Source organism: Oncorhynchus keta, chromosome 30 (assembly GCF_023373465.1).
Source record: "Oncorhynchus keta strain PuntledgeMale-10-30-2019 chromosome 30, Oket_V2, whole genome shotgun sequence".
In the NCBI taxonomy this organism is placed as follows: domain Eukaryota; kingdom Metazoa; phylum Chordata; class Actinopteri; order Salmoniformes; family Salmonidae; genus Oncorhynchus; species Oncorhynchus keta.
Window position 1 is genome coordinate 6,873,778 of NC_068450.1, and position 26,505 is coordinate 6,900,282.

General features: G+C 44.7%; 1 protein-coding gene across 10 annotated transcripts in view; it reads left to right on the forward strand.

The window, feature by feature from the left end:
* The first annotated feature begins 16,717 nt into the window (after positions 1–16,717).
* ahnak (AHNAK nucleoprotein) overlaps positions 16,718–26,505 on the forward strand; it is a 61,863-nt gene continuing 52,075 nt past the window's right edge. For 5 of the 10 annotated variants that reach the window (XM_052487376.1, XM_052487378.1, XM_052487373.1 and 2 more), the window contains exon 1: positions 16,722–16,988. The gene's annotated coding sequence lies outside the window, so the exon portion shown is untranslated. Of the gene's footprint in view, positions 16,989–26,505 lie in introns of all 10 variants that reach the window. The other 5 variants (XM_052487374.1, XM_052487375.1, XM_052487379.1 and 2 more) reach the window with 2 other exon arrangements.

A 26,505-nucleotide genomic window follows, 5' to 3' on the forward strand; every position in this document is an offset into this window, starting at 1 on the left:
GGTGTCTGATAACACTGCCTTCCTGACCTACAGTAACTGTTGCTTGTCCCATATCATGATTACCATGGGTTGCGACCCAAATGGCACCCTATTCCCTATTAAAGTGCACTAGTTTTGACCAGGTACCATAGGGCTCTACCTTATCAACATGGAGGCATGAGAGGGCTTTGTTTGCTTTGTTTGCTAGTGGTTGGGGGGGGGGCAGGTGGCCTAGTGGTTTGGGGGGGTTGAGGTGGCAGATAGCCTAGTAGTTGGGGTGGCAGATAGCCTAGTAGTTGGGGTGGCAGATAGCCTAGTAGTTGGGGTGGCAGATAGCCTAGTAGTTGGGGTGGCAGATAGCCTAGTAGTTGGGGTGGCAGATAGCCTAGTAGTTGGTGTGGCAGATAGCCTAGCAGTTGGTGTGGCAGATAGCCTAGCAGTTGGGGTGGCAGATAGCCTAGTAGTTGGTGTGGCAGATAGCCTAGCAGTTGGGGTGGCAGATAGCCTAGCAGTTGGTGTGGCAGATAGCCTAGCAGTTGGGGTGGCAGATAGCCTAGTAGTTGGGGTGGCAGATAGCCTAGCAGTTGGGGTGGCAGATAGCCTAGCAGTTGGGGTGGCAGATAGCCTAGCAGTTGGGGTGGCAGATAGCCTAGCAGTTGGGGTGGCAGATAGCCTAGTAGTTGGGGTGGCAGATAGCCTAGCAGTTGGGGTGGCAGATAGCCTAGTAGTTGGGGTGGCAGATAGCCTAGCAGTTGGGGTGGCAGATAGCCTAGTAGTTGGGGTGGCAGATAGCCTAGTAGTTGGGGTGGCAGATAGCCTAGCAGTTGGGGTGGCAGATAGCCTAGTAGTTGGGGTGGCAGATAGCCTAGCAGTTGGGGTGGCAGATAGCCTAGTAGTTGGGGTGGCAGATAGCCTAGCAGTTGGGGCGGCAGATAGCCTAGTAGTTGGTGTGGCAGATAGCCTAGTAGTTGGGGTGGCAGATAGCCTAGCAGTTGGGGTGGCAGATAGCCTAGTAGTTGGGGTGGCAGATAGCCTAGTAGTTGGGGTGGCAGATAGCCTAGTAGTTGGGGTGGCAGATAGCCTAGTAGTTGGGGTGGCAGATAGCCTAGTAGTTGGGGTGGCAGATAGCCTAGTAGTTGGTGTGGCAGATAGCCTAGCAGTTGGGGCGGCAGATAGCCTAGCAGTTGGGGTGGCAGATAGCCTAGTAGTTGGGGTGGCAGATAGCCTAGCAGTTGGGGTGGCAGATAGCCTAGTAGTTGGGGTGGCAGATAGCCTAGCAGTTGGGGTGGCAGATAGCCTAGTAGTTGGGGTGGCAGATAGCCTAGCAGTTGGGGTGGCAGATAGCCTAGTAGTTGGGGTGGCAGATAGCCTAGTAGTTGGGGTGGCATATAGCCTAGTAGTTGGGGTGGCAGATAGCCTAGTAGTTGGGGTGGCAGATAGCCTAGTAGTTGGGGTGGCAGATAGCCTAGTAGTTGGTGTGGCAGATAGCCTAGCAGTTGGGGTGGCAGATAGCCTAGTAGTTGGTGTGGCAGATAGCCTAGCAGTTGGGGTCGCAGATAGCCTAGCAGTTGGTGTGGCAGATAGCCTAGCAGTTGGGGTGGCAGATAGCCTAGTAGTTGGGGTGGCAGATAGCCTAGCAGTTGGGGTGGCAGATAGCCTAGCAGTTGGGGTGGCAGATAGCCTAGTAGTTGGGGTGGCAGATAGCCTAGCAGTTGGGGTGGCAGATAGCCTAGTAGTTGGGGTGGCAGATAGCCTAGCAGTTGGGGTGGCAGATAGCCTAGTAGTTGGGGTGGCAGATAGCCTAGCAGTTGGGGTGGCAGATAGCCTAGTAGTTGGGGTGGCAGATAGCCTAGCAGTTGGGGTGGCAGATAGCCTAGTAGTTGGGGTGGCAGATAGCCTAGCAGTTGGGGCGGCAGATAGCCTCGTAGTTGGTGTGGCAGATAGCCTAGTAGTTGGGGTGGCAGATAGCCTAGCAGTTGGGGTGGCAGATAGCCTAGTAGTTGGGGTGGCAGATAGCCTAGTAGTTGGGGTGGCAGATAGCCTAGTAGTTGGGGTGGCAGATAGCCTAGCAGTTGGGGTGGCAGATAGCCTAGTAGTTGGGGTGGCAGATAGCCTAGTAGTTGGGGTGGCAGATAGCCTAGTAGTTGGTGTGGCAGATAGCCTAGCAGTTGGGGTGGCAGATAGCCTAGTAGTTGGGTGGCAGATAGCCTAGCAGTTGGGGTCGCAGATAGCCTAGCAGTTGGTGTGGCAGATAGCCTAGCAGTTGGGGTGGCAGATAGCCTAGTAGTTGGGGTGGCAGATAGCCTAGCAGTTGGGGTGGCAGATAGCCTAGCAGTTGGGGTGGCAGATAGCCTAGTAGTTGGGGTGGCAGATAGCCTAGCAGTTGGGGTGGCAGATAGCCTAGTAGTTGGGGTGGCAGATAGCCTAGCAGTTGGGGTGGCAGATAGCCTAGTAGTTGGGGTGGCAGATAGCCTAGCAGTTGGGGTGGCAGATAGCCTAGTAGTTGGGGTGGCAGATAGCCTAGCAGTTGGGGTGGCAGATAGCCTAGTAGTTGGGGTGGCAGATAGCCTAGCAGTTGGGGCGGCAGATAGCCTCGTAGTTGGTGTGGCAGATAGCCTAGTAGTTGGGGTGGCAGATAGCCTAGCAGTTGGGGTGGCAGATAGCCTGTAGTTGGGGTGGCAGATAGCCTAGTAGTTGGGGTGGCAGATAGCCTAGTAGTTGGGGTGGCAGATAGCCTAGCAGTTGGGGTGGCAGATAGCCTAGCAGTTGGGGTGGCAGATAGCCTAGTAGTTGGGGTGGCAGATAGCCTAGTAGTTGGGGTGGCAGATAGCCTAGTAGTTGGGGTGGCAGATAGCCTAGTAGTTGGGGTGGCAGATAGCCTAGTAGTTGGGGTGGCAGCTAGCCTAGTAGCTGGTGTGGCAGATAGCCTAGTAGTTGGGGTGGCAGATAGCCTAGTAGTTGGGGTGGCAGATAGCCTAGTAGTTGGGGTGGCAGATAGCCTAGTAGTTGGGGTGGCAGATAGCCTAGTAGTTGGGGTGGCAGATAGCCTAGTAGTTGGGGTGGCAGATAGCCTAGTAGTTGGGGTGGCAGATAGCCTAGTAGTTGGTGTGGCAGATAGCCTAGCAGTTGGGGTGGCAGATAGCCTAGCAGTTGGGGTGGCAGATAGCCTAGTAGTTGGGGTGGCAGATAGCCTAGCAGTTGGGGTGGCAGATAGCCTAGTAGTTGGGGTGGCAGATAGCCTAGCAGTTGGGGTGGCAGATAGCCTAGTAGTTGGGGTGGCAGATAGCCTAGCAGTTGGGGTGGCAGATAGCCTAGTAGTTGGGGTGGCAGATAGCCTAGTAGTTAGGGTGGCATATAGCCTAGTAGTTGGGGTGGCAGATAGCCTAGTAGTTGGGGTGGCAGATAGCCTAGTAGTTGGGGTGGCAGATAGCCTAGTAGTTGGTGTGGCAGATAGCCTAGCAGTTGGGGTGGCAGATAGCCTAGTAGTTGGTGTGGCAGATAGCCTAGCAGTTGGGGTGGATAGCCTAGCAGTTGGTGTGGCAGATAGCCTAGCAGTTGGGGTGGCAGATAGCCTAGTAGTTGGGGTGGCAGATAGCCTAGCAGTTGGGGTGGCAGATAGCCTAGTAGTTGGGGTGGCAGATAGCCTAGTAGTTGGGGTGGCAGATAGCCTAGCAGTTGGGGTGGCAGATAGCCTAGTAGTTGGGGTGGCAGATAGCCTAGCAGTTGGGGTGGCAGATAGCCTAGTAGTTGGGGTGGCAGATAGCCTAGCAGTTGGGGTGGCAGATAGCCTAGTAGTTGGGGTGGCAGATAGCCTAGCAGTTGGGGTGGCAGATAGCCTAGTAGTTGGGGTGGCAGATAGCCTAGCAGTTGGGGCGGCAGATAGCCTGTAGTTGGTGTGGCAGATAGCCTAGTAGTTGGGGTGGCAGATAGCCTAGCAGTTGGGGTGGCAGATAGCCTAGTAGTTGGGGTGGCAGATAGCCTAGTAGTTGGGGTGGCAGATAGCCTAGTAGTTGGGGTGGCAGATAGCCTAGCAGTTGGGGTGGCAGATAGCCTAGCAGTTGGGGTGGCAGATAGCCTAGTAGTTGGGGTGGCAGATAGCCTAGTAGTTGGGGTGGCAGATAGCCTAGTAGTTGGGGTGGCAGATAGCCTAGTAGTTGGGGTGGCAGATAGCCTAGTAGTTGGGGTGGCAGCTAGCCTAGTAGCTGGTGTGGCAGATAGCCTAGTAGTTGGGGTGGCAGATAGCCTAGTAGTTGGGGTGGCAGATAGCCTAGTAGTTGGGGTGGCAGGTAGCCTAGTAGTTGGGGTGGCAGGTAGCCTAGTAGTTGGGGTGGCAGATAGCCTAGTAGTTGGGGTGGCAGATAGCCTAGTAGTTGGGGTGGCAGATAGCCTAGTAGTTGGGGTGGCAGATAGCCTAGTAGTTGGTGTGGCAGATAGCCTAGCAGTTGGGGTGGCAGATAGCCTAGTAGTTGGTGTGGCAGATAGCCTAGCAGTTGGGGTGGCAGATAGCCTAGTAGTTGGGGTGGCAGATAGCCTAGTAGTTGGGGTGTCAGATAGCCTAGTAGTTGGTGTGGCAGATAGCCTAGCAGTTGGGGTGGCAGATAGCCTAGTAGTTGGTGTGGCAGATAGCCTAGCAGTTGGGGTGGCAGATAGCCTAGTAGTTGGTGTGGCAGATAGCCTAGTAGTTGGGGTGGCAGATAGCCTAGTAGTTGGTGTGGCAGATAGCCTAGTAGTTGGGGTGGCAGATAGCCTAGTAGTTGGTGTGGCAGATAGCCTAGTAGTTGGGGTGGCAGATAGCCTAATGATTAGAGCGTTGGACTAGTAACCAAAAGTTTGCAAGATTGAATCACTGAGCTGACAAGGTAAAAATCTGTCGTTCTGCCCCTGAACAAGGCAGTTAACCCACTGTTCCCTGGTAGGCTGTCGTTGAGAATGAGACATTTAGAACTAAAGTTTCAATGAAAGCAAAATGTCCCAAAAGTTTGCTTTTAAAAGATGACTATAGCAGCTCCGAAATGTGAGCCTAGACTTTTATTATTTTTTAAAACATTTATTTTGACATGGAAATCCACATTGAGGCCCAAGTATCTTTTAGAAGTGAGCCTTGGATGCAAAAAAAAGCCCTATATACAAAATAGGAGATACATAAATATACATGTTGTACCATGTTCCATGTAAAATCTGAATATGACTGTAGGAGACTACATTTTCCTACTTAAAGTCTACCTTGGAGTTCATTCCATATCTGGAGGACAAATACCAACACAAAATCATTAGGTTACACTGAAGACAACACAACATACTAAGTTACACTGAAGACAACACAACATACTAAGTTACACTGAAGACAACACAACATACTAAGTTACACTGAAGACAACAACACAACATACTAAGTTACACTGAAGACAACACAACACACTAAGTTACACTGGAGACAACAACACAACATACTAAGTTACACTGAAGACAACAACACAACATACTAAGTTACACTGAAGGCAACACAACACACTAAGTTACACTGAAGACAACAACACAACATACTAAGTTACACTGAAGACAACAACACAACATACTAAGTTACACTGAAGACAACACAACATACTAAGTTACACTGAAGACAACACAACATACTAAGTTACACTGAAGACAACACAACATACTAAGTTACACTGAAGACAACAACACAACATACTAAGTTACACTGAAGACAACACAACACACTAAGTTACACTGGAGACAACAACACAACATACTAAGTTACACTGAAGACAACAACACAACATACTAAGTTACACTGAAGGCAACACAACACACTAAGTTACACTGGAGACAACAACACAACATACTAAGTTACACTGAAGACAACACAACATACTAAGTTACACTGAAGACAACAACACAACATACTAAGTTACACTGAAGACAACAACACAACATACTAAGTTACACTGAAGACAACAACACAACATACTAAGTTACACTGAAGACAACACAACATACTAAGTTACACTGAAGACAACAACACAACATACTAAGTTACACTGAAGACAACACAACACACTAAGTTACACTGAAGACAACAACACGACATACTAAGTTACACTGAAGACAACAACACAACATACTAAGTTACACTGAAGACAACAACACAACATACTAAGTTACACTGAAGACAACAACACAACATACTAAGTTACACTGAAGACAACACAACATACTAAGTTACACTGAAGACAACAACACAACATACTAAGTTACACTGAAGACAACAACACAACATACTAAGTTACACTGAAGACAACACAACATACTAAGTTACACTGAAGACAACACACTAAGTTACATTGAAGACAACAACACATACTAAGTTACACTGAAGACAACACAACACACTAAGTTACACTAAAGACAACAACACAACATACTAAGTTACACTGAAGACAACACAACATACTAAGTTACACTGAAGACAACAACACAACACACTAAGTTACACTGAAGACAACAACACAACATACTAAGTTACACTGAAGACAACAACACAACATACTAAGTTACACTGAAGACAACAACACAACATACTAAGTTACACTGAAGACAACACAACATACTAAGTTACACTGAAGACAACAACACAACATACTAAGTTATACTGAAGACAACAACACAACATACTAAGTTACACTGAAGACAACAACACATACTAAGTTACGCTGAAGACAACAACACAACATACTAAGTTACACTGAAGACAACACAACATACTAAGTTACACTGAAGACAACAACACAACATACTAAGTTACACTGAAGACAACAACACAACATACTAAGTTACGCTGAAGACAACAACACAACATACTAAGTTACACTGAAGACAACAACACAACATACTAAGTTACGCTGAAGACAACAACACAACATACTAAGTTACACTGAAGACAACACAACATACTAAGTTACGCTGAAGACAACAACACAACATACTAAGTTACACTGAAGACAACACAACATACTAAGTTACACTGAAGACAACAACACATACTAAGTTACACTGAAGACAACAACACAACATACTAAGTTACACTGAAGACAACACAACATACTAAGTTACACTGAAGACAACAACACAACATACTAAGTTACACTGAAGACAACAACACATACTAAGTTACACTGAAGACAACAACACATACTAAGTTACGTTGAAGACAACAACACAACATACTAAGTTACACTGAAGACAACACAACACACTAAGTTACACTGAAGACAACAACACAACATACTAAGTTACACTGAAGACAACACAACATACTAAGTTACACTGAAGACAACAACACAACACACTAAGTTACACTGAAGACAACACAACATACTAAGTTACACTGAAGACAACAACACAGCGAATCACAAATACTACCCCATGATCTATCAACTGATCTCATCAAATATGAAACAGACAAGAGGCTGGTTGTTCTCTACTAAACACACTGCTTGTATTGTCCAATCGTATGATTGGAATTCCAGTTGATTATCATCAGTTTTGTTTTAGTGTTTTATTATTGGCTTGTGGACCTTCGTGTTTGAACTGAAGGAAAGCGTCTGGATGAAGATGGTTACTCAAGATTGTAAATGTGTTTGTAGATCTGTCCACAAAACACACACACACACACACACACATGCACGCACGCACGCTCGCACGCACGCACGCACACACACACACACACACACACACACACACACACACACACACACACACACACACACACACACACACACACACACACACACACACACACACACACACACACACACACACACACACACACACACACACACACACACACACACACACACACCCATACAAACACACACACACACACCCATACAGACACCCACACACACACCCACACACACCCATACAAACACACACACACACACACACACACACACCCACCCACACACACACCCACACACACACACACACACACACACACACACACACACACACACACACACACACACACACACACACACACACACACACACACACACACACACACACACCACACAGACACACACACACACCCATACAGACACACACACCCACCCACACACCCCCAGCCACACACACACACACACACACACACACACACACACACACACACACACACACACACACACACACACACACACACACACACACACACACACACACACACACACAGACACACACACACCCATACAGACACACACACACCCACCCAACGTATTCATCCGTCTCTGCTAATCCTAAAAGATTTTCCCTCCTTCTCTCTGCTTCTATGCACCAGTGGCTCTGTGTGTGTTGTAGTCATGCGGGTCTTTGGGGGGATTGTCCCAAATGTACACCCTATTCCCTATATAGTGCACTACTTTTGATCAGAGCCCTATTGGGGAATAGGGTGCCATTTGGGACTCGTCCTCTGACTCACGGTGACTGTAGTCCCAGCTATTTGCACTGGTTCACAGACAGGCAGACACACCTCCAGTGCTGTACACTGACCAGGAAACACACCCGAGTCCTTCCTACATATCCTCCCATTCAACCACTGACTCATTCCTTGTGTTTTGCAAAAGAAATGACAAAGAGCTGTTGAGAAATGTCAAAGAAGACACAGATTGGAAGGTAGAGTTTAGCTGCATTTTATTAATCAATTATTTCATTAATTCATGTCATTTATATGTATTTATTCTTTATTTAACAAGGCCAAGTCAGTTGAATAAAAAAATATTCGTATTTACTAATGACAGCGCTACCCAAGCCAAACCCTCACCTAAAGACGCTGGGTCAATTGTGCCCCCGAACTATGGAACTCCCGATCACGGCCCGTTGTGATACAGCCCGGGATCGAACCCGGGTTTTATAGTGAACCCCGGCCTGTAGTGACACCACTGCGATGCAGTGCCTTAGACCACTGAGCCACTCGCGATCCCTTTAAAAGTCAATGAGCATGACAAAGTGTTAGTCAGACTCAGCCGACTGTGAGAATAACAACACATGAAACTGGTCTTCAAAGGGGACCAACGCCCAAGTGGAAGCGAAGGAAACAGGTACTCAGATAAACATAATCATAAATCATTTGAAAAAACATATTTCTAAATTTGCTAAACAAACTGTGTGAGCATGACATACACAACCCCATACAGAAAAGTGTCTACTTTCAAACATCATGTATGTCCAATTTGTAAGTCGCTCTGGATAAGAGCGTCTGCTAAATGACTTAAATGTTAAAATGTTAAAAATGTTTGATGTATAAAATATATGCATTTTTGAGGATTCCTCTATTCCTAGAGAGGAACAGACATTCCTTCTGAGCCCGTTAGGATCTTCTTAACCTATACAGCAGTTTATGATGACAGGCTCCTTCTAAACAACACAGCCAGCATCTTTGGTACAGCTGTACTTCACTTCACTGTGTGTTCCCTATCCTGAGACTAAGACTGTTTCCCAAACGGCACTCTTCTCTTTATGAAGTGCACTACTTTTGACCATGGTCCATAGGGCTTATAGGGCTGTGGTCAAAAGTAGTGCACTATATATAGGGGGAAGGGTACCATTAGGGACATGTCAAATCAGTTGGTATTCTTGACTCATAGTAGCGTGCTGCCACTCCCTGTTCTTCCTTAAACCGGCACACAGGACCCGTCTCCTCTTCCTTAAACCGACACACAGGACCAGTCTCCTCTTCCTGTTCTTCCTTAAACCGACACACAGGACCAGTCTCCTCTTCCTTAAACCGGCACACAGGACCAGTCTCCTCTTCCTGTTCTTCCTTAAACCGACACACAGGACCAGTCTCCTCTTCCTTAAACCGGCACACAGGACCAGTCTCCTCTTCCTGTTCTTCCTTAAACCGACACACAGGACCAGTCTCCTCTTCCTTAAACCGACACACAGGACCAGTCTCCTCTTCCTTAAACCGACACACAGTTCCAGTCTCCTCTTCCTTAAACCGACACACAGGACGAGTCTCCTCTTCCTTAAACCGGCACACAGGACCAGTCTCCTCTTCCTTAAACCGACACACAGGACCAGTCTCCTCTTCCTTAAACCGACACACAGGACCAGTCTCCTCTTCCTTAAACCGGCACACAGGACCAGTCTCCTCTTCCTTAAACCGACACACAGGACCAGTCTCCTCTTCCTTAAACCGACACACAGGACCAGTCTCCTATTCCTTAAACCGACACACAGGACCAGTCTCCTCTTCCTTAAACCGACACACAGGACCAGTCTCCTATTCCTTAAACCGACACACAGGACCAGTCTCCTCTTCCTTAAACCGACACACAGGACCAGTCTCCTATTCCTTAAACCGACACACAGGACCAGTCTCCTCTTCCTTAAACCGACACACAGGACCAGTCTCCTCTTCCTTAAACCGACACACAGGACCAGTCTCCTCTTCCTTAAACCGACACACAGGACCAGTCTCCTCTTCCTTAAACCGACACACAGGACCAGTCTCCTCTTCCTTAAACCGACACACAGGACCAGTCTCCTCTTCCTTAAACCGACACACAGGACCAGTCTCCACTTCCTTAAACCGACACACAGGACCAGTCTCCTCTTCCTTAAACCGACACACAGGACCAGTCTCCTCTTCCTTAAACCGACACACAGGACCAGTCTCCTCTTCCTGTTCTTCCTTAAACCGACACACAGGACCAGTCTCCTCTTCCTTAAACCGGCACACAGGACCAGTCTCCTTCCTGTTCTTCCTTAAACCGACACACAGGACCAGTCTCCTCTTCCTTAAACCGACACACAGGACCAGTCTCCTCTTCCTTAAACCGACACACAGTTCCAGTCTCCTCTTCCTTAAACCGACACAGGACGAGTCTCCTCTTCCTTAAACCGACACACAGGACCAGTCTCCTCTTCCTTAAACCGACACACAGGACCAGTCTCCTCTTCCTTAAACCGACACACAGGACCAGTCTCCTCTTCCTTAAACTGGCACACAGGACCAGTCTCCTCTTCCTTAAACCGACACACAGGACCAGTCTCCTCTTCCTTAAACCGACACAGGACCAGTCTCCTATTCCTTAAACCGACACACAGGACCAGTCTCCTCTTCCTTAAACCGACACACAGGACCAGTCTCCTATTCCTTAAACCGACACACAGGACCAGTCTCCTCTTCCTTAAACCGACACACAGGACCAGTCTCCTCTTCCTTAAACCGACACACAGGACCAGTCTCCTCTTCCTTAAACCGACACACAGGACCAGTCTCCTCTTCCTTAAACCGACACACAGGACCAGTCTCCTCTTCCTTAAACCGACACACAGGACCAGTCTCCTCTTCCTTAAACCGACACACAGGACCAGTCTCCTCTTCCTTAAACCGACACACAGGACCAGTCTCCACTTCCTTAAACCGACACACAGGACCAGTCTCCTCTTCCTTAAACCGACACACAGGACCAGTCTCCTCTTCCTTAAACCGACACACAGGACCAGTCTCCTCTTCCTTAAACCGACACACAGGACCAGTCTCCTCTTCCTTAAACCGACACACAGGACCAGTCTCCAAAACCGACACACAGGACCAGTCTCCTCTTCCTTAAACCGACACACAGGACCAGTCTCCTCTTCCTTTCCTTAAACCGACACACAGGACCAGTCTCCTCTTCCTTAAACCGACACACAGGACCAGTCTCCTCTTCCTTAAACCGACACACAGGACCAGTCTCCTACAGGACCAGTCTCCTCTTCCTTAAACCGACACACAGGACCAGTCTCCTCTTCCTTAAACCGACACACAGGACCAGTCTCCTCTTCCTTAAACCGACACACAGGACCAGTCTCCTCTTCCTTAAACCGACACACAGGACCAGTCTCCTCTTCCTTAAACCGACACACAGGACCAGTCTCCTCTTCCTTAAACCGACACACAGGACCAGTCTCCTCTTCCTTAAACCGACACACAGGACCAGTCTCCTCTTCCTTAAACCGACACACAGGACCAGTCTCCTCTTCCTTAAACCGACACACAGGACCAGTCTCCTCTTCCTTAAACCGACACACAGGACCAGTCTCCTATTCCTTAAACCGACACACAGGACCAGTCTCCTCTTCCTTAAACCGACACACAGGACCAGTCTCCTATTCCTTAAACCGACACACAGGACCAGTCTCCTCTTCCTTAAACCGACACACAGGACCAGTCTCCTCTTACTTAAACCGACACACAGGACCAGTCTCCTCTTCCTTAAACCGACACACAGGACCAGTCTCCACTTCCTGTTCTTCCTTCAACAGACACACAGGACCAGTCTCCACTTCCTGTTCTTTCTTAAACAGACACACGGGTCCACACTGCTTCCCAAATGGCACCCTAATCCCAACATAGCTAATTACTTTTAAACTTATCCCTATGGGCCCTGGTTAACAGTAGTGAACTATATAGGGAATAGTAGCCCATTTGGGAAGTAGCCTCTCTCTCTCTCTCTTTTCATCTGACTGTTTGCTGTTTGACCTCAGTCAATATGGGTGTGACATGGCCTGGGATATGAGAGGATTGCCAAGCACACGTACCTACAAGTGCACGCCCGCATAGACACACCTAAGTGCAAGTACCCATGCTCTGCACACACACACACACACACACACACCCCACACACACACACACACACACACACACACACACACACACACACACACACACACACACACACACACACACTACCTGTAAGTATGCACAAACACGTACGCACACAGAAAACACTTTATTTATTATTTATTTTTAATAATAAAAAATGTTTTAAGAATCTATTGATAACAGCGGAACATTTCTGGGAACAGTTCATCAATCAATTGATCAATTGTCTCCTTTATCAGTGATCAATTTGTCCCCTTTATCAGTGATCAATTTGTCCCCTTTATCAGTGATCAATTTGTCCCCTTTATCAGTGATCAATTTGTCCCCTTTATCAGTGATCAATTTGTCCCCTTTATCAGTGATCAATTTGTCCCCTTTATCAGTGATCAATTGCACTGCTGATTGACATTTAAGGAAATCCTAGAAAGACATCCAGTTTAATTCAGTTTGACTAGCGGTGGCTCAAGGGACAAAAGAAAAACGGCTAATATCTGAGTAAATGAGAAAAATTCACATATATCTCATCTGAAATCAGAATCTCCAAAACTCTACATGAATTTGAAAAAAACTCTCAAGATGTTAATTCAAGTTAGCTCGTCATGTTGTTCTATTTAATCATATACATATTCAGCGTCGCATGAACAAAACAAACAAAAAATATATTTTATAAATGTTCTCGATAGAACACCTTTCGCTACGTGCCCACTGGTCCTGTGTATTCAGTTCAGGACAATAACTTCTGAAAGAGTAGCCTACCTAGAACCAAGTTAGACAACGCCCCTGCATGTCTACGCCATAAATGTCACCCTATTCCCTATGTACTGGGGCCTCTGGTCAAAAGTAGTGCACTATATAGGGAATAGGGTGCCATTGCCCATAGGACTCTGCTCAAAAGTAGTGCACTATATAGGGAATAGGGTGCCATTTGGGATGTATTTGACATTAATGCTAGTAACAAAGATGATATGTATAATGCTATTTTAGGACGTGTGTAGACAAAGTCAGGCTGGATGGAGTTGAAAGAGCGGCCAGCCACAGCTGCTGAGTTGCTGCCGTGAGACTAGCATTGAAAATGAGGCAATCGCAATGAGGGTGAAATTATACAGTGAAGTATTGGCTATGGTATGAAGAACAGTATTTTCTATGGTATGAAGAACAGTATTTTCTATGGTATGAAGAACAGTATTTTCTATGGTATGAAGAACAGTATTGGCTATGGTATGAAGAACAGTATTTTCTATGGTATGAAGAACAGTATTGGCTATGGTATGAAGAACAGTATTTTCTATGGTATGAAGAACAGTATTTTCTATGGTAGGAAGAACAGTATTTTCTATGGTATGAAGAACAGTATTGGCTATGGTATGAAGAACAGTATTTTCTATGGTATGAAGAACAGTATTTTCTATGGTATGAAGGACAGTATTTTCTATGGTATGAAGAACAGTATTTTCTATGGTAGGAAGAACAGTATTTTCTATGGTATGAATAACAGTATTTTCTATGGTATGAATAACAGTATTTTCTATGGTAGGAAGAACAGTATTTTCTATGATATGAAGAACAGTATTTTCTATGGTATGAAGAACAGTATTTTCTATGGTATGAAGAACAGTATTGGCTATGGTATGAATAACAGTATTGGCTATGGTATGAAGAACAGTATTTTCTATGGTATGAAGAACAGTATTTTCTATGGTAGGAAGAACAGTATTTTCTATGGTATGAAGAACAGTATTTTCTATGGTAGGAAGAACAGTATTTTCTATGGTATGAAGAACAGTATTTTCTATGGTATGAAGAACAGTATTTTCTATGGTATGAAGAACAGTATTTTCTATGGTAGGAAGAACAGTATTTTCTATGGTATGAAGAACAGTATTGGCTATGGTATGAAGAACAGTATTTTCTATGGTATGAAGAACAGTATTTTCTATGGCTATTTTCTATGGTATGAATAACAGTATTTTCTATGGTATGAATAACAGTATTTTCTATGGTAGGAAGAACAGTATTTTCTATGAAGAACAGCATGTTCTATGGTATGAAGAACAGTATTGGCTATGGTATGAAGAACAGTATTTTCTATGGTATGAAGAACAGTATTTTCTATGGTATGAAGGACAGTATTTTCTATGGTATGAAGAACAGTATTGGCTATGGTATGAATAACAGTATTGGCTATGGTATGAAGAACAGTATTTTCTATGGTATGAAGAACAGTCTTGGCTATGGTATGAAGAACAGTATTTTCTATGGTAGGAAGAACAGTATTTTCTATGGTATGAAGAACAGTATTTTCTATGGTATGAAGGACAGTATTTTCTATGGTATGAAGGACAGTATTTTCTATGGTATGAAGAACAGTATTTTCTATGGTATGAAGAACAGTATTGGCTTTGGTATGAATAACAGTATTGGCTATGGTATGAAGAACAGTATTTTCTATGGTATGAAGAACAGTATTGGCTATGGTATGAAGAACAGTATTTTCTATGGTATGAATAACAGTATTGGCTATGGTATGAAGGACAGTATTTTCTATGGTATGAAGAACAGTATTTTCTATGGTAGGAAGAACAGTATTTTCTATGGTATGAAGAACAGTATTTTCTATGGTATGAAGGACAGTATTTTCTATGGTATGAAGAACAGTATTTTCTATGGTATGAAGAACAGTATTTTCTATGGTAGGAAGAACAGTATTTTCTATGGTATGAAGGACAGTATTTTCTATGGTATGAAGAACAGTATTTTCTATGGTAGGAAGAACAGTATTTTCTATGGTATGAAGAACAGTATTTTCTATGGTAGGAAGAACAGTATTTTCTATGGTATGAATGACAATATTTGCTATGGTATGAAGAACAGTATTTTCTATGGTATGAATAACAGTATTTTCTATGGTATGAATAACAGTATTGGCTATGGTATGAAGGACAGTATTTTCTATGGTATGAAGAACAGTATTTTCTATGGTATGAAGAACAGTATTTTCTATGGTAGGAAGAACAGTATTTTCTATGGTATGAAGAACAGTATTTTCTATGGTATGAAGAACAGTATTTTCTATGGTATGAATGACAATATTTGCTATGGTATGAAGAACAGTATTTTCTATGGTATGAAGAACAGTATTTTTTAATATACACCTGGATAGGTGCTGTTTTACAGCAGTAGTACAGCAATAGTACAGCTCACCTGGAACAAATTCTGGTTAAATGCCCTGCTCAAGGGCACATCAGCAAATGTTTCACTTTATCAGCTGAAGTATTTGAACCAGCAACCTTTCAGCTACTGGTCCGACACTCTAACCACTAGGCTACCTGCCACCTTGTTTTTGCAAACTGTCCCCTGTTCCCTTTAAAGTGCACTACTTTTGACCAGGACTCTGGTGCCAGTTATGAATAGGCTCCCATTTGGGACGCTTGTAATATATCATAACAAAGGTTTGTTTCAAGTTTTCAATCTCTTGAATCTGAGAGAGTAAAGTTGGACAGTTATTCAAAGCAATACAATTATAACTGCTCCGTTTCAACCAAAGCTCCTTCACAAAAGATTATATTGTTAAATTCCTATCGATTCCAACAAAAAAAAGTATTGCAAAAGATTATAGAGAAACAAGAGAGAGCATTTCTTCAAAGAAACATATGTTTTTTTAATGTATATTTGAAACACATGTATTTGAGTTTCTTTACTCTCTAAAACTCTGTTATAAATGTATTTTGTTGGGGAACAGGACCGTGGTGAAACCACCCTGCCCAAGTATAACAAATCCATAGATTAGGGCCCAATGAATCCATTTCAGCTGACGTATTTCCATATATGAACTGTAACTCAATAAAATCGTGAAATTGTTGCATGTTGCGTTTGTATTTTTGTTTTGTATCATTTGAATGTCCCGGATTTAGTTTACTATGTTATGTCCCCCTGAGTCAAGTTGCATTGGATGGGCAGAGACAGAAAGGGAGACTACGGCCACTCCCTTCTACACCTCCCGTTACCTCCCGCCCTCTATTCCTCCCTTTATCCAAGACCAGTAGCCCTACCCGTTCGCATGTCCAACCATTCTGCATCGCCCGGAGCAACAGCCACGCAGACTAGAAAAAAAAAGGCAACACGCACTCTCTAAGGGGAGAGAGTGAGAAGGGAGGGGAGAAAGAAAAACGCCCTGGACACGGAGGGAGACTCGGGTTGATAGAGAAAGACAAGTATTTTAGAAGTGAGAAAGAACGTTTGATTGGGAAGAAGAAGACGTGCTTTTATCGACTGCTGGGACAGCAGGAGGGAAAGAGGACATTGCCAACGATGCTCAAGTTGCTGTGTTGAAGTTGTTGCAGCTCAGACTGCTCAGGTAAAAACAACAATTTACTTTTGTCATCACAATTTTAATTTAGATGATTTTTAACAATTTATGATGGTGATGGTATCATATCTGGTCAACTCCCCCCAAAAGTTATAATGCATATGTGATGTGGCAATCGTGCTGTTTTAAAGCTAAATTGACATAACATTTTTGAAAATAAGAATGATAGTCTTTCACCACAGTAACTGAAGAGGAAGGGTGGTGGTCCGCGGTGCTGTAATGTAGAACACGAGATGAAGTGGGTGTGTGTCCCCACCCACCCACATGAACGGTGACATGGGTCTCACTTCTCATTTCACTCTCTGTTACGGTGCACTAAATACAGCTGGCTGGGGTATATGAAGCGACGCCACTCACGTGAAGGACTTAAGGACTCATTTAAGTTTCCCGGGGATGTGTTATACAATTTAAAAATATATATAATTTAAAAAACCCATGCAAATGTATTGCCTAGTCCGGTTGTGATTTCATCTCAGCAACGTGGATATTGATCCTCTTATCCTAACCCTGCCCTGCACGCAGTAAAGAAAAAAGAGAGTTGTTTAAAGAAACCGCCCCAAACATCATCATTGATGTAAAACCTGTCAAGTTAAATTATATTTGTTCTATTTGCCTCTAATCTATCAAGTCGAGTGTTTGTGTTGAGTATGAGTAATTATTTGCTAAGAAATGGCTATCAGTAAAGGCAGTCCCCCATAAAGCGTTTTAAGATAGCCTACAGACTTGGGTGTGGATTCTACTCTCTTTACAAGTCCTTCACCTCCTCCTGCTTCTGGTTCAGGGAGGCGCACCAAGGGAAGAGAGAGAGAGAGAAAAGAATTGCACACAATCTGCAATCATGTACAGAAGTCTTAGAACAACATATTTATAAACACGAAACCAACGGGTTTCAGAGTGTAATATAGTAACGGGTTTAATATAGTATAACAAAAAACGGTACATTTCGAATTTAGCAACAAACAAAAAACGTTTTCTCAGTTTAACGTGTTGACATGGGTGGAGTTTTACGGACTTTCTCGCTCGCAGTTTTAAGTCGATTCGTTTTATCCTGGGATTCTAGCCAGGGTGGATAGAGAGAGAATTTAGGAGGGTGGGTGGGGTATGGTAATGGAATGTAGTGGTTAGGAAATACTTACTAATTGAAACCAGGTCTGAGGAAAAGAGGGGAAAATAATCAAGACTCCTGCAGCACATAGAGACATCGTTTAAAAACAAAAATCTGGCTCAGAAACGAAGATACAGAATGTGTTTGAATAACAGAACAACTACGCTGTTGTAACTTCAGGCGTGTATTTACCTCGAAGAGTTATGATCAAACGAAACAGACACGTTTTTCTTTGTTTCTTCATCACAATAGACATATATAGAGATGTAGCGACATTGATCCCTCAAAACATTATGCTTTGTAATAGTTGGGTGGAAATTCATATTTTTAAAAGCTCTCCCTTCCCCCTTCTGCCACACCCTGGCCGACGTTCTTCTGTGAAACAGCAAGGAAAAGAATAGCGCTCCCCCAGAGAACACTCGCTATAGGATGTCACCAGAGCCAGCGAGCTCACACAGAATGCCTTAAAGCTGTAAAAGAATAGCGCTCTCCCAGAGAACACTAGCTATAGGATGTCACCAGAGCCAGCGAGCTCACACAGAATGCCTTAAAGCTGTAAAAGAATAGCGCTCTCCCAGAGAACACTAGCTATAGGATGTCACCAGAGCCAGCGAGCTCACACAGAATGCCTTAAAGCTGTAAAAGAATAGCGCTCTCCCAGAGAACACTAGCTATAGGATGTCACCAGAGCCAGCGAGCTCTCACAGAATGCCCTAAAGCTGTAAAAGAATACCGCTCTCCCAGAGAACACTAGCTATAGGATGTCACCAGAGCCAGGATGTCACCAGAGCTCACACAGAATGCCTTAAAGCTGTAAAAGAATAGCGCTCTCCCAGAGAACACTAGCTATAGGATGTCACCAGAGCCAGCGAGCTCACACAGAATGCCTTAAAGCTGTAAAAGAATAGCGCTCTCCCAGAGAACACTAGCTATAGGATGTCACCAGAGCCAGCGAGCTCACACAGAATGCCTTAAAGCTGTAAAATGAATAGCGCTGTAAAAGAATAGCGCTCTCCCAGAGAACACTAGCTATAGGATGTCACCACAGCCAGCGAGCTCACACAGAATGCCTTAAAGCTGTAAAAGAATAGCGCTCTCCCAGAGAACACTAGCTATAGGATGTCACCAGAGCCAGCGAGCTCACACAGAATGCCTTAAAGCTGTAAAAGAATAGCGCTCTCCCAGAGAACACTAGCTATAGGATGTCACCAGAGCCAGCGAGCTCACACAGAATGCCTTAAAGCTGTAAAAGAATAGCGCTCTCCCAGAGAACACTCGCTATAGGATGTCACCAGAGCCAGCGAGCTCACACAGAATGCCTTAAAGCTGTAAAATAATAACACGCTCCCCAGAGAACACTAGCTATAGGATGTCACCAGAGCCAGCGAGCTCACACAGAATGCCTTAAAGCTGTAAAAGAATAGGATGTCACCAGAGCCAGCGAGCTCTCCCAGAGAACACTAGCTATAGGATGTCACCAGAGCCAGCGAGCTCACACAGAATGCCTTAAAGCTGTAAAATAATTAGCGCTCTCCCAGAGAACACTAGCTATAGGATGTCACCAGAGCCAGCGAGCTCACACAGAATGCCCTAAAGCTGTAAAAGAATACCGCTCTCCCAGAGAACACTAGCTATAGGATGTCACCAGAGCCAGCGAGCTCTCACAGAATGCCCTAAAGCTGTAAAAGAATACCGCTCTCCCAGAGAACACTCGCTATAGGATGTCACCAGAGCCAGCGAGCTCACACAGAATGCCTTAAAGCTGTAAAAGTCGAACGTACTCTAATTGTTCCTGTCGAAGTGATGGGCTGTATGGTCGGTCAAGTCATGCTTAAAGTGGCAATATGTAACTTTTTGGGCAACCCTACCGAATTCACAAAGTGTGCTATAGATCTGTCATTGGGGCGGCAGGTAGCCTAGTGGTTAGCGCGTTGAGCCAGTAACTGAAAGGTTGCTGGATCGAATCCCCGAGCTGGCAAGGTAAAAATCTGTTGTTCTGCTCCTGAACCGGACTGTTCCCTGGAAGGCTGTCATTGTAAATAAGCAAGTCGTAGATCTGTTCTATGTGTGCTATTTCTATGCTGCCAGTTCTTAAGTTTTGTTTTTGTGTCTTTAGGTTTTTGTAATTGAGCTTAAAACAGCTGAAAATACTGTATATTTTGTTATGGAAAATGTATTTCGCAGTGATTTTAGATAGCACAAGCAATTTCTCAAGCAAGACTTTTGCAAAGTCTGTCTGGGAGTGGTCTGAGTGGGGAAGGGGAAACTGAAAACTAAATGTTATTGACAGAGAAATGTGGAACATTCTTAACTAAATGTTCCGCCTGGTGATGTCACCTGGCAGGCCAAAACGCCATCCCAACAAAATAGGCTGTAATTTTAGTAAATTTTTCCCAACAGCTCTAACACTAAACGGGAATTATCACAATTTTCACAAATTCACAATATTATTCCAACCCCATAGTGTGGCGACACAGTAAAATCACGTTTTTGACTGTACTAGACCTTTAAATGTAAACTTTGTTATTATTGTGAAGGTACGTAAAAGTATAGCCTATAACACTGTATTCAGTGTTTTGAACAGTTCATTTGACTCGGTAGTACTTGTTCAAAACAGAGAATATAGTAAGTGTCAAATATGGATTGTAAAAAGGTAAGCAATAATTTAAGAAAACCTCAGATTCAGAACAGAGCCTTTCTTGACAACCCCCTGACATCGTTATTTACTCATGTGTTCTATCTATCCAGTGGACATGGAATTCGTAGAACACTCATCATTGTATTCCAACAAGCCTGTCACCACAGCTTTCCTCTGCCAACTGTTGATAGCAGAGGAGAGGAGTGGTATTCTCACTGTGCCAGTGTGAGATGGAAAGAGCCCAGACTCTCGCACACTTCCTTTTTTCATTTCCTCATCACGGGCCCATTCGAAAGGGGGAGAGAGAGGGAGAGAGAGAGGAGAGAGGAGGGAGAGGGGAGAGAGAGAGAGAGAGAGAGAGAGAGAGAGAGAGAGAGAGAGAGAGAGAGAGAGAGAGAGAGAGAGAGAGAGAGAGAGAGAGAGAGAGAGAGAAAACTAAAAGATAATTACTTGACACATTGGAAAGAATTAACAAAAAAACAGACCAAACTAGAATGCTGTTTGGCCCTAAACAGAGAGTACAAAGTGGCAGAATACCTGACCACTGTGACTGACCCAAACTTAAGGAAATCTTTGACTATGTACAGACTCAGTGAGCATAGCCTTGCTATTGAGAAAGGCCGCCGTAGGCAGACATGGCTCTCAAGACAAGACAGGCTATGTGCACACTGCCCACAAAATGAGGTGGAAACTGAGCTGCACTTCCTAACCTCCTGTCCAATGTATGACCATATTAGAGACACATATTTCCTTCAGATTACACAGACCCACAAGGAATTTGAAAACGTTGATAAACTCCCATTTCTACTGGGTGAAATACCACAGTGTGACATCACGTTGATAAACTCCCATTTCTACTGGGTGAAATACCACAGTGTGACATCACTGATAAACTCCCATTTCTACTGGGTGAAATACCACAGTGTGACATCACGTTGATAAACTCCCATTTCTACTGGGTGAAATACCACAGTGTGACATCACAGCAGCAAGATTTGTGACCTGTTTTCACGAGAAAAGATAAAACCAGTGAAGAACAAACACCATTGTAAATACAACTCATATTTATGTTCATTTATCTTCCCTTTTTGTATTTTAACTATTTGCACGTCATTACAACACTGTATATAGACACAATATGACATTTGAAAGGTCTTTATTATTTTGTGAATGTCTTGTGGAACTTCTCTGAGTGTAATGTTTACTGTTGCTTTTTATTGTTTATTTCACTTTTTTTATTATCTACTTCACTTGTTTTGGCAATGTAAACATGCCAATAAAGTCCTTTAAATTGAAATTGAATTGTGTGTGAGAGAGAGAGAGATTTTATTTTAACACTTGTATTCATCTCTGTGTCTGATTGTTCCCTGGGTGTTTTAATTGTAGATAATTGGGCCATTTAAGTCATTGATTTTATTTATCACATAGATTTCACACCTGGTGCCCTGAAGCAGCTGTCTGTCCGTCAGAATTGGTGAAATAAGGACTAGAAGTGTACAGTAATACGTTATTGATCCCAACTTGAGAAATTGTTGTCTAAAGCTCCAATATTGTGGGGGTTTTCCTCCCCCTCTGTGAACCCATCTAAAAAAATCTATCTTGACTCACGGACTTACGCTACATATACATGAGTACACTGAACACAAATATAAACCCAACATGTAAAGTGTTTGTCCCATGTTTCATGAGCTGAAAGAAACGATCCCAGAAATGTTCCATACTGCACAAAAAAAGCTTATTTCTCTGAATCTTCATTGACAAACATTGGCAGTAGAATGGCCTTACTGAAGAGCTCAGTGACTTTCAACGTGGCACCGTCATAGGATGTCACCTTTCCAACAAGTCAGTTCGGCAAATTTCTGCCCTGGTAAAGCTGCCCTGGTCAAATGTAAGTGTGGTTATTGTGAAGTGGAAACATCTAGGAGCAACAACGGCTCAACCGCAAAGTGGTAGGCCACACAAGCTCACAGAACGGGACCGGCGAGTGCTGAAGCGCCCAGCGCGTAAAAATCTCCTGTCCTCGGTTGGAACACTCACTACCGAGTTCCAAACTGCCTCTGGAAGTAATGTCAGCACAATAACAGTTCATCAGGAGCTTCCTGAAATGGGTTTCCATGGCTGAGCAGCCGCACACACACCAGCCTAAGATCACTATGCACAAGCGTTGGCCGAAATGGAGTCTGGAGCAGTGGACTCTGGAGCAGTGGACTCTGGAGCAGTGGACTCTGGAGCAGTGTACTCTGGAGCAGTGGACTCTGGAGCAGTGGAAACTGGAGCAGTGTACTCTGGAGCAGTGGACTCTGGAGCAGTGGACTCTGGAGCAGTGGACTCTGAAGCAGTGTACTCTGGAGCAGTGGACTCTGGAGCAGTGGACTCTGGAGCAGTGGACTCTGGAGCAGTGGACTCTGGAGCAGTGGACTCTGGAGCAGTGGAAACTGGAGCGATGAATCACGCTTCACCATCTGGCAGGCTAGACCCCTTAGTTCCAGTGAAGGGAAATCTTAACGGTACAGCATACAATGACTTTCTAGATGATTCTGCGCTTCCAACTTTGTGGCAACAGTTTGGGGAAGGCCATTTCCTGTTTCAGCATGACAGTGCCGCCACGCACAAAGCGAGGTCCTAAAAAAATTGTTTGTCAAGTTCGGTGTGGAACAACTTGACTGGCCTGCACAGAGCCCTTACCTCAGCCCCATCGAACACCTTTTGTGATGAATTGGAACGCCGACTATGAGCCAGGCCTATCGCCCAGCATCAGTGACCCGACCGAAGACCCAAAGTCCCTGCACCAATGTTGCAACATCCAGAGCCCGCATCATTCTCCGCCACATGGCCTCAAACTGCACCATTTAGTTTCTCTCTGTCACCCACAAGCACTTTCAACATTTAGATAATAAAGTATTTGACCGTTCCATTGTGTTAACGATGGAGGATGTGAAGTATCGACCAACCTATCGGGTACCTCACCCTCATACACCATGCCTTGAAATGTACAGAAAGAGACATTTACACTGAGTGAGCAAAACATTAGGAACACCTTTCTACTATGGAGTTGCACCCCCTTCTGCCCTCAGAACAGCCCATTTTGCCCTCAGAACCGCCCCTTTTGCCCTCAGAACCGCCCCCTTTTCCCTCAGAACCGCCCCCTTTGCCCTCAGAACCGCCCCTTTTACCCTCAGAACCGCCCCTTTTGCACTCAGAACCGCCCCCTTTGCCCTCAGAACCGCCCCTTTTACCCTAAGAACCACCCCTTTTACCCTCAGAACCGCCCCTTTTGCCCTCAGAACCGCCTTTGGACTCCACAAGGTGTCGAATGGCATTCCACAGGTGCTGGCCCAGGTTGTCTCCAATGCTTCCAACACTTGTGTCAAGTTGGCTGGATATCTTTTGGGTGGCGGAACATTCTTGATACACACGGGGAACTGTTGAGCGTGAAAAACCCATCTTGAAAAAACCCAGCAGCGTAGCAGTTCTTGACACACTCAAATCGGTGCGCCTGGCACCTACTACCATGCCCCATTTCAAAGGTACTTAAATATTGTGAGTTGCCCATTCACCTTCTGAATGTCACACATACACAATCCATGTCTCAAGGCTTATAAATCCCTCTTTAACCTGTTTCCTCTCCTTCATCTACACGGATTAAAGTGTATTTTACAGGTGAACCGTTGGCTTTCATCTGGATTCACCTGGTCAGTCTACGTCATGTTCCCAATCAAATCAAATCAAAATCTATTTGTCACATGAGCCCGAATACAACAGGTGTAGGTAGACCTCACAGTGAAATGCTGAATACAACAGGTGTAGTAGTCCTTACAGTGAAATGCTGAATACAACAGGTGTAGTAGACCTCACAGTGAAATGCTGAATACAACAGGTGTAGTAGACCTTACAGTGAAATGCTGAATACAACAGGTGTAGTAGACCTTACAGTGAAATGCTGAATATAACAGGTGTAGTAGACCTTACAGTGAAATGCTGAATATAACAGGTGAACCTTATGAAATGCTGAATACAACAGGTGTAGTAGACCTAGACCTGTAGTAGACACAGTGAAATGCTGAATACAACAGGTGTAGTAGACCTTACAGTGAAATGCTGAATACAACAGGTGTAGTAGACCTGAAATGCTGAATACAACAGTGAAATGCTGAATACAACAGGTGTAGTAGACCTTACAGTGAAATGCTGAATACAACAGGTGTAGGAAGACCTCACAGTGAAATGCTGAATACAACAGGTGTAGACCTAGAAATGCTGAATACAACTGGTGTAGTAGTCCTTACAGTGAAATGATGAATACAACAGGTGTAGTAGACCTCACAGTGAAATGCTGAATACAACAGGTGTAGTAGACCTTACAGTGAAATGCTGAATACAACAGGTGTAGTAGACCTTACAGTGAAATGCTGAATACAACAGGTGTAGTAGACCTTACAGTGAAATGATGAATACAACAGGTGTAGTAGACCTTACAGTGAAATGCTGAATACAACAGGTGTAGTAGACCTTACAGTGAAATGCTGAATACAACAGGTGTAGTAGACCTTACAGTGAAATGCTGAATACAACAGGTGTAGTAGACCTTACAGTGAAATGCTGAATATAACAGGTGTAGTAGACCTTACAGTGAAATGCTGAATACAACAGGTGTAGGTAGACCTCACAGTGAAATGCTGAATACAACAGGTGTAGTAGACCTCACAGTGAAATGCTTACTTACAAGCCCTTAACCAACAATGCAGTTTTAAGAAAAAATATGTGTTGAGAAAATATTTACTAAATAAACTGAAGTAAACAATAAAACAATAAATATATAACAAATAATTAAAGAGCAACAACAGTAACGAGGCTGTATCAGTACAGAGTCAATATGGAGCCTATATGCAGGGGGTACCGGTACAGAGTCAATGTGGAGGCTCTATACAGGGGGTACCTGTACAGAGTCAATGTGGAGGCTATATACAGGGGGTACCAGTACAGAGTCAATGTGGAGGCTATATACAGGGGGTACCAGTACAGAGTCAATGTGGAGGCTCTATACAGGGGGTACCTGTACAGAGTCAATGTGGAGGCTATATACAGGGGGTACCAGTACAGAGTCAATGTGGAGGCTCTATACAGGGGGTACCGGTACAGAGTCAATGTGGAGGCTGTATACAGGGGGTACCGGTACAGAGTCAATGTGGAGGCTATATACAGGGGGTACCGGTACAGAGTCAATGTGGAGGCTCTATACAGGGGGTACCGGTACAGAGTCAATGTGGAGGCTCAATACAGGGGGTACCGGTACAGAGTCAATGTGGAGGCTGTATACAGGGGGTACCAGTACAGAGTCAATGTGGAGGCTGTATACAGGGGGTACCAGTACAGAGTCTATGTGGAGGCTATATACAGGGGGTACCAGTACAGAGTCAATGTGGAAGCTATATACACGGGGTACCAGTACAGAGTCAATGTGGAGGCTGTATACAGGGGGTGCCAGTACAGAGTCAATGTGCGGATGCACAGGTTAGTTGAGGTACGTGTACATGAAGGTAGAGGTATCAAGTAGCCATTTGGTAAGCTGTTCAGGAGTCTTATGGCTTGGGGGTAGAAGCTGTTAAGAAGCCTTTTGGACCTAGACTTCGTGCTCCGGGAACCACTTGCCGTGCAGTAGCAGAGAGAACAGTCTATGACTAGGGTGGCTGGAATCGTTTGCAATTACCCTCGGTAGTGCCTTGCGAGCAGTTACCATACCCGGCAGTGATGCAACCAGTCAG